Genomic DNA, 16,584 nt, shown 5'->3' with positions numbered 1-16,584 from the left:
TCATTTCATAATTCCACAGTATTCTGGACATCTGTGTTCGTGAATCTGTTGCAATCATGTTCATTGCATTATGGAGAAGGAATCTGAGCAAGCAAAGAATAAAGTTGTCGGTGCGAAATGGACGTATTTTTCGAACGTAGTCAGCAACAACAGTACACAGCCGGCGCTTCTTTGTTTACACTCCCGAAAGATGCAGTCAAGATGGAAGAACTCGGATAACAGAGACTCTAACCAGGAGGACTTTTGACTTTGATACACAGACGCCTGTAGAGAACTGGGACAACACAGACTCTTACCAGGATTACTTTGATTTGGATGACAAAGACGCAGACGTGCTACTGTGAGTATGCAGCTTTGGCTTCTAAACATTTGATCGCTTGACCGTATGTGCGCAACTTTTTTTTGCGTATGTACGTAACTTTTTAAAAATATATAAGCTTTATGAACCTTGGGCTAGGTGAACGGTCTTTTGGGCTGAGTGATTGTGTGTGTTGATCAGGTGTTTGAATTGTATTGGCATGTTCTATGGAGCTAGGAGCTAGCAGAGGAGCTAGGAGCTAGCGTAACAAACACGCAGGTGTTTTTATGCAGGATTAATTTGTGGCATATTAAATATAAGCCTGGTTGTGTTGTGGCTAATAGAGTATATATATATGTCTTGTGTTTATTTACTGTTGTAGTCATTCCCAGCTGAATATCAGGTCACCCCCGGCTCTCACAGCATCTTCCCTATCTGAATAGCTTCAACTCCCCACTAGTCCTTCACTTGCACTTTACTCATCCACAAATCTTTCATCCTCGCTCAAATTAATGGGGAAATTGTCGCTTTCTCAGTCCGAATCTCTCTCACTTCATGCGGCCATCATTGTAAACAATAGGGAACTTTGCGTATATGTTCAACTGACTACGTCACGCTACTTCCGGTAGGGGCAAGCCTTTTTTTTATCAGATACCAAAAGTTGCAATCTTTATCGTCGTTGTTCTATACTAAATCCTTTCAGCAAAAATATGGCAATATCGCGAAATGATCAAGTATGACACATAGAATAGATCTGCTATCCCCGTTTAAATAAAAACAATTCATTTCAGTAGGCCTTTAAAGCAAAACTACAACATGGTAAAAAACGTTTATTCTCGTCACTTCATTTTAATTTGATGATCAAAGTGATGGGAACACCAAGTCCTCTGACAGTCTGACAATCAGCAGCTTCAGTTTTGAGTCTGGTGTCTTACTCAGAAATAGCATCAACACCCCCCCCCCCCCCCCCCCCGCCCGACAAAGTCTCCCCCATGTGCCACTGCAGCGCGACCCTGCCACGTCTGTCACTCTAAGTGGGCGCGTGTTTGTGCATATGCTCGACATGTGCTTGTTGATTTTTCCGTGCTTTGGGAGATGGCAAGTCATTGAGGAACATTACATTCAGCGCTGCACCCATTTATAGACGAGGTTTGTACACATTACTCATACACAGAACGACGGAAATAGAAATGAAAGTGGGGAGGAGCTGAGGGTAGAAATGACAACATCACGTTCTCAGTGGGATGTGTTGGTCTCCATCTGTTTGGAGGTGACAAATTAAATCCTCCACAAGAATTAATGCATTTCTTAATACTCGATTAGCATTTTCACACAAATATAGAGTTGTTTCCTCAACTTGTCACCATCTATTTCTCAATATTTGGCACATACTTTTTGGAGAAATGAAGAATGAATTAGGTGTGATATCAAGCTGTGGGCTGGAGTAGGTTAGGATAGGTGCTGAAGAAAATGAAGTTCACTCACACGAAGACAAAATATCAAATGATTCACTGTGAAGACTTGCTATGGCATTCACGCCCACATTTCATCTGGTTAATGCCATGCTATACAATGCCACTGAACAATATGGGGCTTCACCTCATATCTTAGTACAAAAACTGCAATCTAAGTAAGATGAAATATCTCAAATAAGGGTGATATTTGCTTATTTTCTGTCTGATAAGATAATTCTTCTCACTAAGCAGATTTTATGTTAGAGTGTTTTACTTGATTTAAGGGTTTTGGTCCTAAATGATCTCAGTAAGATATTACAGCTTGTTGTTGAGATTTGATGACCTATATTGAGTAAAACATGCTTGAAACTAGAATATCAAGTGTTGCAAAGCTGTGTCATCAACACTCACAAGTATAAAACTACTTTTTTTAAAGTAATAATTTCTTACTTCAAGCATGTAAGAAAATCACGATTTTGACACAATTGTGTCTCATAATTAAAACAGATGACAGCCAAATGGACTTTGCTGTTTTATTTTCAATTAAACAATAGAAAATACGTACTCATATAGTAGTACAGTTGGCACGGTACAGTAAACTGACTTAATATTTAAACATTTAACATTTAAAACTATTTTGAATAGAAATAGTTCATGCACATTCAGATAAATTCTTCAAAATTATAATTTAAAAATGTTTGGCCGGGGGCCGGGCTGTATTCATGCGCACTAATTGACTGAAAGAGCACGCACTTGGTGCGATGATGTCATGTTGTCAATGGAAAAATGCATTTTTAGACAATATGATTTGCCTGAGCGGCTAGGAGACCCCGAGAGTAACAAGCGGTTGCCTTGTTGCCTTTCCATTAAGAACAATACATTAGCTTTTAGTATAAGTTTGCTGGTTTCAAGAAATGTAATGCCGAGCGCATATCATTATAATGGCAAAATAATGGCACTAGCATTTACTTCATTTAAGAATATTTTTCAACATATTGAGGTCTGTTTTTTTTTCTAAAAAAAGTGCATTTGTTATTAGTGAAAATATATTTATTTTAAGGTAATTTTGGGTCAATTGAGGTTAGCTAATTTGACTTGTTTTGGAAAGTCTTGACAAGCCAAATGTTCTTGTTCTATTGGCAGATAATTTTGCTTAGTTCAAATAAAATACCCCTAATTTTAGTATATTTTTTTTCTTGTTTTTGAACACTGGCTTTTTGCAGTGTAGGGCCATGAAATTAAATACATTTTTATGGGCGAACGCGTTTCAAGCGCTTCCCACATTGCGGTTATGATAGCCTTTAGACCAGGGGTGTCAAACTCATTTTAGCTCAGAGGCCCAGGGCTCGAATTTAACCGCGGCAAAAGCCGCAACCGCCCTTGGGACTTGCCGTGAGTCCTAAAAAATGGACCAACATCATAAAGTCAGGAAGGCACTAACATGGAGGGCCCTGAACGGTATGTCAAGAGTGTGGTGCTCGAATCTCCCCTGACACATAAAGCTGAGTCTATTCCACACCACTGTGGAGTCTGTCCTCCTGTAAGGCTGCGAAAGCTGGACCCTGACACCCACCCTGCAGAAGTCCCTAGATGGGTGCTACACCAGAATGATACGAACTGTTCTGACCAGAACAGCCACATCACCAACAAGGAACTGCCGAGGCTCAGCAAGAAGGTAACAGCTAGGAGGATGAGGTTGGCCGGCCACTGCCACAGACATCGGGAGCTCCCGGCCAGCAGGCTGGTCCTATGGGAACCAACGCACGGGCATCGATCGCGAGGACGTCCCGCGCTAACGTACGTGGACATCCTGAAGAAAGGTTCAGGAGCTGAAAGCTCTACGGAGCTGGCCAGGTGTATGGAGAACCGGAATGATTGGAGACGTTGATGGAAGCTCGTCTGAGGACGACTGAGAGAGAGAACATCGACGGCAACAACATGCCATGACCACCCTTGACTTTTTACTTGTTAATGGACTAGCGATGTAATGATAAATGGTATAATGATCATTTGGAATAAAATTCCAGAGGGTTAATAATACGTCTAATTTTTTAATTACCAAAAAAACGTCATTTATAAATGCATTTTAGGCAACACAAAGTCATGGGCACACGCACTAGCGTCGTTTGGCTTGATAATCATGACTGACAAGCTACACGGACTTTGCTCCGGAGATTTCCCCTCGGAGTAAACGGAGCCAAGCGCTTGTTTAACGTCATTTTCCCTCGCTTCCCGCCGTGTGTTAAAGAGCGCACTGCTGTGTTTAGATGGAGACAGGTGTGGACAATATTGGACACAGACGCACTTGTCTCCACACTAAAAGTATACAGCGAAGGAGAAAACTATTTGATGTTGCTTTTATTTTCACAATACAGCGTTCATCAGCTGCTGTGACTGAGAGTTAATGAGGTGAGGAAACATGCAGCAGGTGATGTGTCGTGAACGTTGTTGTTGTTTATTAAGTCTTTAGTTTGTTTACTGCATGGGATGTTTACTCCTCCTTTATTTAACGGCAAACTGTATCAGTGCTCAAATAACATCAACACTAGCTCAAATGTTTTGTCATCTCATCAAATTGAACGCTGGCTGTGAAGATTGTTGATTCAATGTGAGAGGTGTCACTCCTCTATAATTCTGTTGGCCAAACTGTTGCACTGAACTACAAGGAGGCATTGGAGAAGAACAAAACTTGTTTATAAGACGTCATTTTCATTAGCCAAACTACTTTGAGTTTTATATTAGTATGTTTTTTTTTACATTTCTTATGTTTTTTTTCATGTCACGAAGGTATTACTTCAAAAACCATTCATGTGACACAGCATTTTGTTAATGTTTTATTGTGTATAGTTAATTCCTACACAACATATTTCTGCTCAAACTCTTAACGGATCTGTCCCGATACTGTACATGTACATATAAATGTACATAACTTAAAAATATATATACATTTTTTTTTTAAATACCTCCCTCTATCAAAATGTAAAAATGTAGATAAAGGCATCATGTAATGACAAAAAGCTGACAAGTTAATATTAATAATGAATTAAAAAACTGTTTATATACAGTATATGCATGCATGCTTTAGAGCCCCTGCCTCGAAAGAAAATAATGTTTGCCTTGGTGCCCTAAAATATGAGCCCTCCTTTAAGGCAACACTTGCCTTGGCCTTAAAAAGTTAAAATTTGAGTCCTGGGGGCCACATGGGAGGAAAATCGATTCCCAAGTGGGTCAGACTGGTAAAATTATGGCGTGATAACTTAAAAATAAATGTCCCCAGTTTGACTAATTTTACTCGATCAAGCCTTTGTTTAACATCCCACACTACATAGTGATAAAATTATGTACTACAATCCCTGCTGATATTGTATTGAATTAATATTGGTATCGGCAAACACTCCAGGGTCTAATATCATCAGTAATGTATCGGCAGCAAAAAAGGTTGTACACTGGAAAAACTCACAATCTCACGAAGTATATTTTTCTAATTTCTAGTCAAAACATCTAAACCAGGGGTCACCAACGCGGTGCCCGCGGGCACCAGGTAGCCCGTAAGGACCAGATGAGTAGCCCGGCCTGTTCTAAAAATAGCTCAAATAGCAAAACTTACCAGTGAGCTGCCTCTATTTTTTAAATTGTATTTATTTACTAGCAAGCTGGTCTCGCTTTGCCCGACATTTTTAATTTTAAGAGAGACAAAACTCAAATAGAATTTGAAAATCCAAGAAAATATTTTAAAGACTTGGTCTTCACTTGTTTCAATAAATTCATTATTTTTTTAAATTTGCTTCTTATAACTTTCAGAAAGACAATTTTAGAGAAAAAATACAACCTTAAAAATTATTTTAGGATTTTTAAACACATATACCGTTTTACCTTTTGAATTCCTTCCTCTTCTTTCCTGACAATTTAAATCAATGTTCAAGTATTTTTTTTATTTTTTTTTGTAAAGAATAACAAATACATTTTAATTCAATTCTTCATTTTAGCTTCTGTTTTTTCGACGAAGAATATTTGTGAAATATTTCTTCAAACTTATTATGATTCAAATTTTAAAAAATTATTCTGGCAAATCTAGAAAATCTGTAGAATCAAATTTAAATCTTATTTAATAATAATAATACCTGGGATTTATATAGCGCTTTTCTAAGTACCCAAAGTCGCTTATTTCAAGGTCTTTTGAATTTATTTTGTTCTGGAAAATCTAGAAGAAATAATGATTTGTCTTTGTTAGAAATATAGCTTGGTCCAATTTGTTATATATTCTAACAAAGTGTAGTTTGGATTTTAACCTATTTAAAACATGTCATCAAAATTCTAAAATTAATCTTAATCAGGAAAAATTGCTAATGATGTTCCATAAATTCTTTTTTTAAGTTTTTCTCTTCTTTTTTTCGGTTGAATTTTGAATTTTAAAGAGTCGAAATTGAAGATAAACTATGTTTCAAAATTTTATTGTCATTTTTTTCGTGTTTTCTTCTCTTTTAAACCGTTCAATTAAGTGTAAATATCATTAATTATTAATAATAACATAGAGTTAAAGGTAAATTAAGCAAATTGGCTATTTCTGGCAATTTATTTAAGTGTGTATCAAACTGGTAGCCCTTCACATTAATCAGTACCCAAGAAGTAGCTCTTGGTTTCAAAAAGGTTGGTGACCCCTGATCTAAACACACTTAATGCAAGTCTCAATCCACAAATAGTAAATTTTCAGTAAGACCTAAGAACCTGCTTTTAGAGAATAGATCTTCTGCGGGAAAAAATACCTTCACCACCGCTTGATTCCCCTCGGGGTGATGGACGGCTGGCAGCGCTTCATAGCAGCAGTCGACCTCCAGGGTCCCAACTCCCCGCCCCTCTGTTGCGAGTTGTCGTGATTATATGTAACATGTTTATGTGTGCATGGCATGGAGGTTTTTTCCCACTCCAGACTAGGACCCCTTAGGAGCCCAGTCTAGATTGTATTTTTTAACTCTTTTTCTTCCCCAGCGTTTTACCTTTTTCTCATCTTTTACGGGGCGCCTTTGGCGACCCATCAGCGTTCCTATTCTGTAACCCTGTACACTGTTTGTTTGTCTAATCTTGAACGGGTTTGTCTGAAAACATAGTTTCATGTACTTGTGCAATGACAATAAAGTTCTATCCTATCCTACAACTTTTGAGCATCACAAGTTTGTTAGAAGACATACGACTTCGCTAATAATAAGTCCTAATTGATTAAGGATCACTTTTAAGTTCTTAAAGCTTGAATATAATTTATTAATTTCAAGAAATCTTACTAAGACCGTTTTGACTTGTTCCATTGGCATTTTTTTTTTTGCTCATTACAAGCCAAAATAATTTGTATTTATTTGTTTACTCTTTTTAAAAAGGGGCATTTTTTCCAGTGTATTGCAACACCCCTATTCCCTGGTGTGGACGCCTCCAAGGTGGAGTTTTTCTTCAATCCTCAGTGCCATGCCATGCCATGCGTTGTTATTGTCAATATCTGTTTATGGGTGTGGGCACGTATGTGGGATTTCTTATTTTCTTTTACTGGTGTAAAGCACTTCGTGTTGCAACTTGCCTGTCTATGAAAAGTGCTAATACAAATCAAGTTTCCTTGTTTGTCTGCTATCATTATACAAAGCCCGTTTCCATATGAGTTGGGAAATTATGTTAGATGTAAATATAAACGGGATTCCATGATTTGCAAATCCTTTTCAACCCATATTCAATTGAATGCACTGCAAAGACAAGATATTTGATGTTCAAACTCATAAACTTTTTTTTTTGTTGCAAATAATAATTAACTTAGAATTTCATGGCTGCAACACATGCCAAAGTAGTTGGGAAAGGGCATGTTCACCACTGTGTTACATGGCCTTTCCTTTTAACAACACTCAGTAAACGTTTGGGAACTGAGGAGACACATTTTTGAAGCTTCTCAGGTGGAATTCTTTCCCATTCTTGCTTGATGTACAGCTTAAGTTGTTCAACAGTCCGGGGGTCTCCCTTGTGGTATTTTAGGCTTCATAATGCGCCACACATTTTCAATGGGAGACAGGTCTGGACTACAGGCAGGCCAGTCTAGTACCCGCACTCTTTTACTATGAAGCCACGTTGATGTAACACGTGGCTTGGCATTGTCTTGCTGAAATAAGCATGGTAACGTTGCTTGGATGGCAACATATGTTGCTCCAAAACCTGTATGTACCTTTCAGCATTAATGGCGCCTTCACAGATGTGTAAGTTACCCATGTCTTGGGCACTAATACACCCCCATACCATCACAGATGCTGGCTTTTCAACTTAGCGCGTATAACAATCCGGATGGTTCTTTTCCTCTTTGGTCTGGAGGACACGATGTCCGCAGTTTCCAAAAACAATTTGAAATGTGGACTCGTCAGACCACAGAACACTTTTCCACTTTGTATCAGTCCATCTTAGATGAGCTCAGGCCCAGCGAAGTTGACGGCGTTTCTGGGTGTTGTTGATAAACGCTTTTCGCCTTGCATAGGAGAGTTTTAACTTGCACTTACAGATGTAGCGACCAACTGTAGTTACTGACAGTGGGTTTCTGAAGTGTTCCTGAGCCCATGTGGTGATATCCTTTACACACTGATATCGCTTGTTGATGCAGTACAGCCTGAGGGATGGAAGGTCACGGGCTTAGCTGCTTACGTGCAGTGATTTCTCCAGATTCTCTGAACCCTTTGATGATATTACGGAGCGTAGATGGTGAAATCCCTAAATTCCTTGCAATAGCTGGTTGAGAAAGGTTTTTCTTAAACTGTTCAACAATTTGCTCACGCATTTGTTGACAAAGTGGCGATCCTCGCCCCATCCTTGTTTGTGAATGACTGAGCATTTCATGGAATCTACTTTTATACCCAATCATGGCACCCACCTGTTCCCAATTTGCCTGTTCACCTGTGGGATGTTCCAAATAAGTGTTTGATGAGCATTCCTCAGCTTTATCAGTATTTATTGCCACCTTTCCCAACTTCTTTGTCACGTGTTACTGGCATCAAATTCTAAAGTTAATGATTCTTTGCAAAAAAAAAAAAATGTTTATCAGTTTGAACATCAAATATGTTGTCTTTGTAGCATATTCAACTGAGTATTGGTTGAAAATGATTAGCAAATCATTGTATTTAGGGATGTCCGATAATATCGGCCGATAAATGCGTTAAAATGTAATATTTGAAATTATCTGTATCGGTTTTTTTATTATCTGTATCGGGTTTTTTTTGTTTTGTTTTTTTTTGTTTTTTTATTAAATCAACATAAAAAACACAAGATACACTTACGATTAGTGCACCAACCCAAAAAAACTCCCTCCCCCCATTTCTTTCTGTTATCAATATTCTGGTTCCTACATTATATATCAATATATATCAATACAGTCTGCAAGGGATACAGTCTGTAAGTAAGGCTGAAACGACGCGTCGACGTAGTCGACGTCATCGGTTACGTAAATACGTCGACGCCGTTTTTGTGAGTCGACGCGTCGCATAATGACGTCACACTACCGTCATGGCGAAGCGCAAAGCAGACGATCAAAGAAGACGATGCGAGCGGTGCGAGCGAGGGGGGAAAAGCATGCCAAAAGTGTGGGAGTATTTCAATAAACGGCCTAATAATGTTGTTGTATGCACACTGTGTCGAGCGGAAATGGCCTATCATAGCAGCACAACGGCTATGAACGAACATTTGAAAAGAAAACCATCAACTAGTCAATCGTCCGCGCGAGCATATGTTGTCATCATTACACAAAAACATGAATGTGTCATTTGTATCTGCTAGGGGTGTAACGGTACGTGTTTTGTATTGAACCGTTTCGTTTCGGGGCTTTCGGTTCGGTACGGGGGTGTACCGAACGAGTTTCTAAGCTAAAGCTAAAGTCTTAACAAGCTGCTTTGCTCCGTCTGCCTCTGTCTCAGCACGCAGCATTGTCCCGCCCACACAACCATCTGATTGGTACACACGCAGCATTGTCCCACCCACACAACCATCTGATTGGTACACACGAAGCATTATCAGCCAATCAGCAGTGCGTATTCGGAGCGCATGTAGTCAGCGCTTCAGGGTGGAGCAGATAGGTGTTTAGCAGGTGAGCATCAGGCAGCGGACTCTCCCCAAATGATAATAAACACCTCCCAGTCAACTACTAGTAACATCACTATGAGCCCGTTGACCTTCTAGAAACTTAAACTGCAGCTCAGCTCGCTCGCAATCCTGGCTTGAGGTGAAGGCTAATTAGCTCTCAGTTCCAGCCACATCGACCCCTTCTGAGCGCCTATTTTCAGCTGCTGGGAATATTGTAAACAAGAAAATAACCAAAACATGTAGACATGCTAACATTTCTTCATTACAACTGTTAGACACTCACTGGAATGAGTAGAATTGGTTATTGTGTACTGTGTTGGACTGGATGTTTATTTTGCACATTTTAAAAGCAATATTTAATGTTTACAGTGCTCCAGAATATTTAGATTGGCACTTTTTTGTATTGGATGTTTATCTTTATTTTTGCACATTTTAGCAAATAAGCAATACTTTCACTTTTGTTGAAATGTTTACACTGTTGTTACAGAATATTTCGATTTGCACTTTTTTGTATTGGATGTTTATCTTTATTTTTGCACATTTTAAAGCAAAATAAGCAATACTTTTACTTTTGAAATGCTTATACTATTGCAGAATATTAAGATTTGCACTGGATGTTGACTTTTATATTTGCACATTAAAAAGCAAATAAGCTACTTTTAATTTTGTTAAATGTTAAAAGTTTTAAATGTTTACATTGTTACAGAATATTTAGTCATGTTGTTGTCAAAGTTGACTGAGTGGCCATACTTCTTTTTTTTTGTAAATAAAAGCCATGCCTTTTGAAAAAACGGGCCTACATTCATTTTTTCATCTTCATTTTGAATAAAAAAATAATCGGCAAAAGGAAAAAAAATCTATAGATTAATCGAAAAAATAATCTATAGATTAACCGATTAATCGAAAAAAATAATCTATAGATTAATCGATAGAAAAATAATCGTTAGCTGCAGCCCTATCTGTAAGCACACATGATTGTGCGTGCTGCTGGTCCACTAATAGTACTAACCTTTAACAGTTAATTTTACTCATTTTCATTAATTACTAGTTTCTATGTAACTGTTTTTATATTGTTTTACTTTCTTTTTTATTCAAGAAAATGTTTTTAATTTAGTTATCTTATTTTATTATTATTTTTAAAAAGTGCCTTATCTTCACCATACATGGTTGTCCAAATTAGGCATAATAATGTGTTAATTCCACGACTGCATATATCGGTTGATATCGGTATCGATTGATATCGGTATCGGTAATTAAAGAGTTGGACAATATCGGAATATCGGGCATCGGCAAAAAGCCATTATCGGACATCCCTAATTGTATTCCTTTTACATTTACATTTAACACAATTTCCCAACTCATATGGAAACGGGGTTTGTACAGGTACTGCCATCACATCTGATTACATAGATACATAACTTTAGTTTGGAAAACAGATATCAAGTACAAGTAGTGTGCAAGAAGCCCTTTATGACCGTAAAAATATCTGAAAAAGCAACATTCAGACTCTTTCCTTTGTCGATATAGTGACATATTAAATATATTTTGTATAAAATCAGCACTCACCAATACAGAAACAAAATGAATTATGTGTTTTCAATTGCCCAGAGCTGTGTTTTCAAGCATGCAAACTAGGATTGTACGGTATACCGGTACTAGTGTAGTATCGCGGTACTAATGAATCCAAAACAGTACTATACTCTGTTTGAAAAGTACCTGTTCGCCATATTGTTGTTTTACAGGCATGATGGCGCCTCGTCGTCACGTCGTGACATTGCTGGTTTTACAAGCAGAGGAGCATGTTCGGCAGCGCACACACACAGAGTACTTACAAGCAGACACAGTGTGCAGACAGAAAAGGGAGAATGGACGCATTTTGGCTTAAAAACTATCGACAAAGGTGAAGTTATAACACTGAAACACCCTCAGGAAGAGGTGCTTTAAGACATGGCTAGCTAGTTAGCAGCTAGTGCCCATCCCCAGTCTGCAGTGTTTTAGCTACTTCTAAATCACTAATCCTCGCCTCCATGGCGACAAATAAAGTGACACTTTCACAAGTATCATCCCTGTAGGACAAGGAATAGCTAAACACACCGTAGGAGGATACAATAGTCACAATGTAAATAAATGCCATGGGTGGATCTACACCTGACATCCATTGTAATGATACCAAGTACAAGAGCGTCGATACTACTATAGTCGATACTACTATGATTACATGGATATTTTTTGTCGTCACAAAATCTTTTTTCTTTAAATTCATATTATATTCATTATACTCAGTAAATACGTCCCTGGACACATGAGGACTTTGAATATGACCAATGTATGATACTCGGATCGATACCTAAATTTGTGGTATCAACTAAAACTAATGTCAAGTATCACAGAAGAGAAGAATAAGTGATTATTACATTTGAACAGAAGTGTAGATAGAACATTTTATAACAGAAAATAACCAGATATTAACAAGAAATGAACAAGTAGATTAATAATCAAGTTTTACAGCTTGTCCTTTATAATTCTGACAAAATAATAGAATGATAAATGACACAATTAGACTAATTAGGAGTCTTTGTTTGTTTACTTACTACTAAAAGGCAAGTTGACTAGTATGTTCACTATTTCATTTAAGGACTAAATTGCAATAATAAACATATGTTTCATGTACCCTAAGATTTTTTGTTAAAATTAGGGGTGTAACGGTACGTGTATTTGTATTGAACCGTTTCGGTACGGGGGTTCCGGTTCGGTTCGGAGGTGTACCGAACGAATTTCCACACGGACATATTAAGTAGCGTAACGCACGTTGTGTAAACAATGCACACTGAGGCACAACACACGACATGCTAGCAGCTAACGGGCTAGGATAGACTGACCATACGTCCTCTTTTCACCGGACATGTCCTCTTTTGCGGAGCTGTCAGGGCGGAGTTTCTTAAATGCCTCAAATGTCCGGCATTTTGAGTTAGGGTTGCGTGTATTTTTAATGTACGTTCAGGGTTAAGAAGGGGTTAAAAACAAAACAAATGGTGCGCGCAGCAGCATTGGTGAGGGAGGGGCAGAGACAGAGAGAGAGAGAGAGTTATGATAAACGTGCATGTGTCGCCAGGCTCTGCTTTTTATCCATAGATTTATCACATTTAATTTTTTATTATCTATAGCAGGGGTGTCAAAAGTGTGCCCCGGAGGCCATTTGCGACCCACAGCTAATGTTTTAAAGGCCCACGGCACATTCTAAAAATACTATTAAAATAAACAAAAACATAACAAAAGTGAAACAAAAAAGCTTAAAAGGTTAAATGTAATTTAGAAAAAGTTGCAATGTTGACTAATAAAACAAAGCTGTTTTTTTTCTTTCAAACTGTCATTGCTCAAAACATAATATTGAATCAAAATCAATGTTATTATGAATTATTGACCTATCCAAGGTTCCCATTACTTCACATCAAATATTCTACTAAGAAAAATATTTTTGGTGGAAGATTTTGCAAATTTGGTAAATAAATAACCCAAACATGTACACTACCGTTCAAAAGTTTGGGGTCACCCAAACAATTTTGTGAATAGCCTTCATTTCTAAGAACCAGAATAGACTGTCGAGTTTCAGATGAAAGTTCTCTTTTTCTGGCCATTTTGAGCGTTTAATTGACCCCACAAATGTGATGCTCCAGAAACTCAATCTGCTCAAAGGAAGGTCAGTTTTGTAGCTTCTGTAACGAGCTAAACTGCTTTCAGATGTGTGAACTTGATTGCACAAGGGTTTTCTAATCATCAATTAGCCTTCTGAGCCAATGAGCAAACACATTGTACCATTAGAACACTGGAGTGATAGTTGCTGGAAATGGGCCTCTATACACCTATGTAGATATTGCACCAAAAACCAGACATTTGCAGCTAGAATAGTCATTTACCACATTAGCAATGTATAGAGTGTATTTCTTTAAAGTTAAGACTAGTTTAAAGTTATCTTCATTGAAAAGTACAGTGCTTTTCCTTCAAAAATAAGGACATTTCAATGTGACCCCAAACTTTTGAACGGTAGTGTATATTTTGTTGTTTTCTTACTGTACCGAAAATGAACCGAATCGTGACCTCTAAACCGAGGTACGTACCGAACCGAAATTTTTGTGTACCGTTACACCCCTAGTTAAAATAAAGCCAATAATGCCATTTTTTGTGGTCCCCTTTATTTAGAAAAGTATCGAAAAGTATAAAAATACATTTTGGTAGCGGTACCGGTACCAAAATATTGGTATCGAGACAACCCTAACGCAAACACAGTTGTGTGTACGTGGACACAGTCTGAGGACAGCAGCTATGACTGTTGGGATATGGGCGGTGTGAAAAATGCTGAGCTTAATAAAGATTTCATTTAAGTGCAGGACATTTAATGCACATTCTTTGTAAGATGCATTATTTCCGGGCTTCTACAAACAATGAAATGGCAGGCCTCTGTTCCAGAGGTTTGTACCCTCACCGGCCTGATGGTACAGTCTATAGTGGGCAGAAACACACAGAAGGTCTTCATCTGCATGTGACTGTGTGTGTGTGTGTGTGTGTGTGTGTGTGTGTGTGTGTGTGTGTGTGTGTGTGTGTGTGTGTGTGTGTGTGTGTGTGTGTGTGTGTGTGTGTGTGTGTGTGTGTGTGTGTGTGTGTGTGTGTGTGTGTGAGGTGGTTATAGACAGAGACAGTGACACATTGACAGATCCTATGAACATGCTGTGCTTACACCAGTTCAAATGCCAGTGTGCCCGTGATTCATGGGAGACACAGCAGGCGATGTGAGATGATGTATCATAAATGGATGGAGACACACAACGTTGCAGCTACACTACACACACACACACGTACACACTACACACACACACACTTTCAACCCAAAACACCCACCTCCATGGAGTCTGGTGAATTAACCCCAGGGCCAAGGAGGATGACGAAATCCCACAATCACACATGTGAAACTGTCCCATACCACCCATGATGTAGCCAATGTCCGTGGAGTGATAGTTACAGTACAGCATGCATCCTCCAATTATCCATGCCAAGAAACTTTGACTTTCCAGGCATGGGGTTTGTATGTGCTGCACTTGCAAACGGGAACAGATGATGTGCATCACGACAACACTGACCTTCACCCAGGTGGTGGCGGGTGGACCAGTTAGTAGGTAGCGCCCTGAGTTGACTCCCACATCCAGTCTGCATGCTCTTTGCACTTGGTGAAGAAACCGGACTAAAAAGAAGGACACAAGCAAATAATTAATAATCATAAAAAAGGGTGTGTTACTGTCTTTTAATGTGTGTACAATGTAGGGTTGTACGGTATACCGGTACCAGTTTAGTATCGCGGTACTAGTGAATCAAAAACGGTACTCTACTCTGTTTGGCGCGTCGTCACGTCGTGACATTGCTGGTTTGACGAGCAGAGGAGCATGTTCGGCAGCGCACACACACAGAGTACTTACAAGCAGACACAGTGTGTAGACAGAAAAGGGAGAATGGACGCCTTTTGGCCTAAAAAGTCAAGATAAAGGTGAAGTTATAACACTGAAACGCCCTCAGGAAGAGTTGCTTTAAGACTTAGCTACTTCTAAATCACTAATCCTCGCCTCCATGGCGACAAATAAAGTCAGTTTCTTACAAGTATCATTATCATTGGAGGACGAGGAATAGCTAAACATGCTTCACTACACACCGCAGGAGGATACAATAGCTCACCGGCGTCACAATGTAAACAAACGCCATGGGTGGATCTACACCTGACATCCACTGTAATGATACCAAGTACAGGAGCGTATCTCTTCGATACTACTATGATTGCGTCAATATTTTTTTATCCTCACACAATCTTTTTCCTTTTTTAAAAATTCATAGTATGTTTATAAACTCAGTAAATACGTCCCTGGATACATGGTCCTTTGACTATGACCAATGTATGATCCTGTAACTACTTGGTATCGGATCGATACCTAAATGTGTGGTATCATCCAAAACTAATGTAAAGTATCAAACAACAGAAGAATAAGACATTATTACATTTTAACAGAAGTGTAGATAGAACATGTTAAAACAGAAAATAAGAAGATATTAACAATAAATGAACAAGTGGATTATAAATCCCTTTTTACAGCTTGTCCCTCATAATTTTGACAAAATGACACAATATGTTACCACATATGTCAGCAGACTAATTAGGAGTCTTTGTTTGTTTACTTACTACTAAAAGACAAGTTGTCTAGTATGTTCACTATTTTATTTAAGGAGAAAATTGTTCTTTGATTGCAATAATAAACATATGTTTAATGTACCCTAAGATTTTTTGTTAAAATAAAGCCAATAATGACATTTTTTTGTGGTGCCCCTTATTTAGAAAAGTATCGAAATACATTTTAGTATCAGGACAACCCTAGTACAATGCAATACAATCTGTTTTTCCTCACCTTCCGCCGTGTTAGATCCCTCCGCTCCACGGCACTCTTCCATAGGCTGTAAAAGAAGAAACATGAATGACATAGAATACTGATAGCGCCAAATGTATCCTTCATTATTATTATTGTAAATAAAAATCTGTTGCAGGGCCAGCTGGGCTATCCTCCCATGGCCATCTGTTATTTCTGCATGCAATCAAATAGGCATCCTTCCAACATTGCCCACATGAAATGAGACATGAGTGTGAAGCTAAATGAAGTGTGTAAAATAACCTGTTTTGTGGGATCACACATTATGGTAATGCTATACACACTT

The sequence above is a fragment of the Entelurus aequoreus genome, linkage group LG04 (assembly GCF_033978785.1).
Source record: "Entelurus aequoreus isolate RoL-2023_Sb linkage group LG04, RoL_Eaeq_v1.1, whole genome shotgun sequence".
In the NCBI taxonomy this organism is placed as follows: Eukaryota; Metazoa; Chordata; class Actinopteri; order Syngnathiformes; family Syngnathidae; genus Entelurus; species Entelurus aequoreus.
This window is presented reverse-complemented; position numbering follows the sequence as displayed.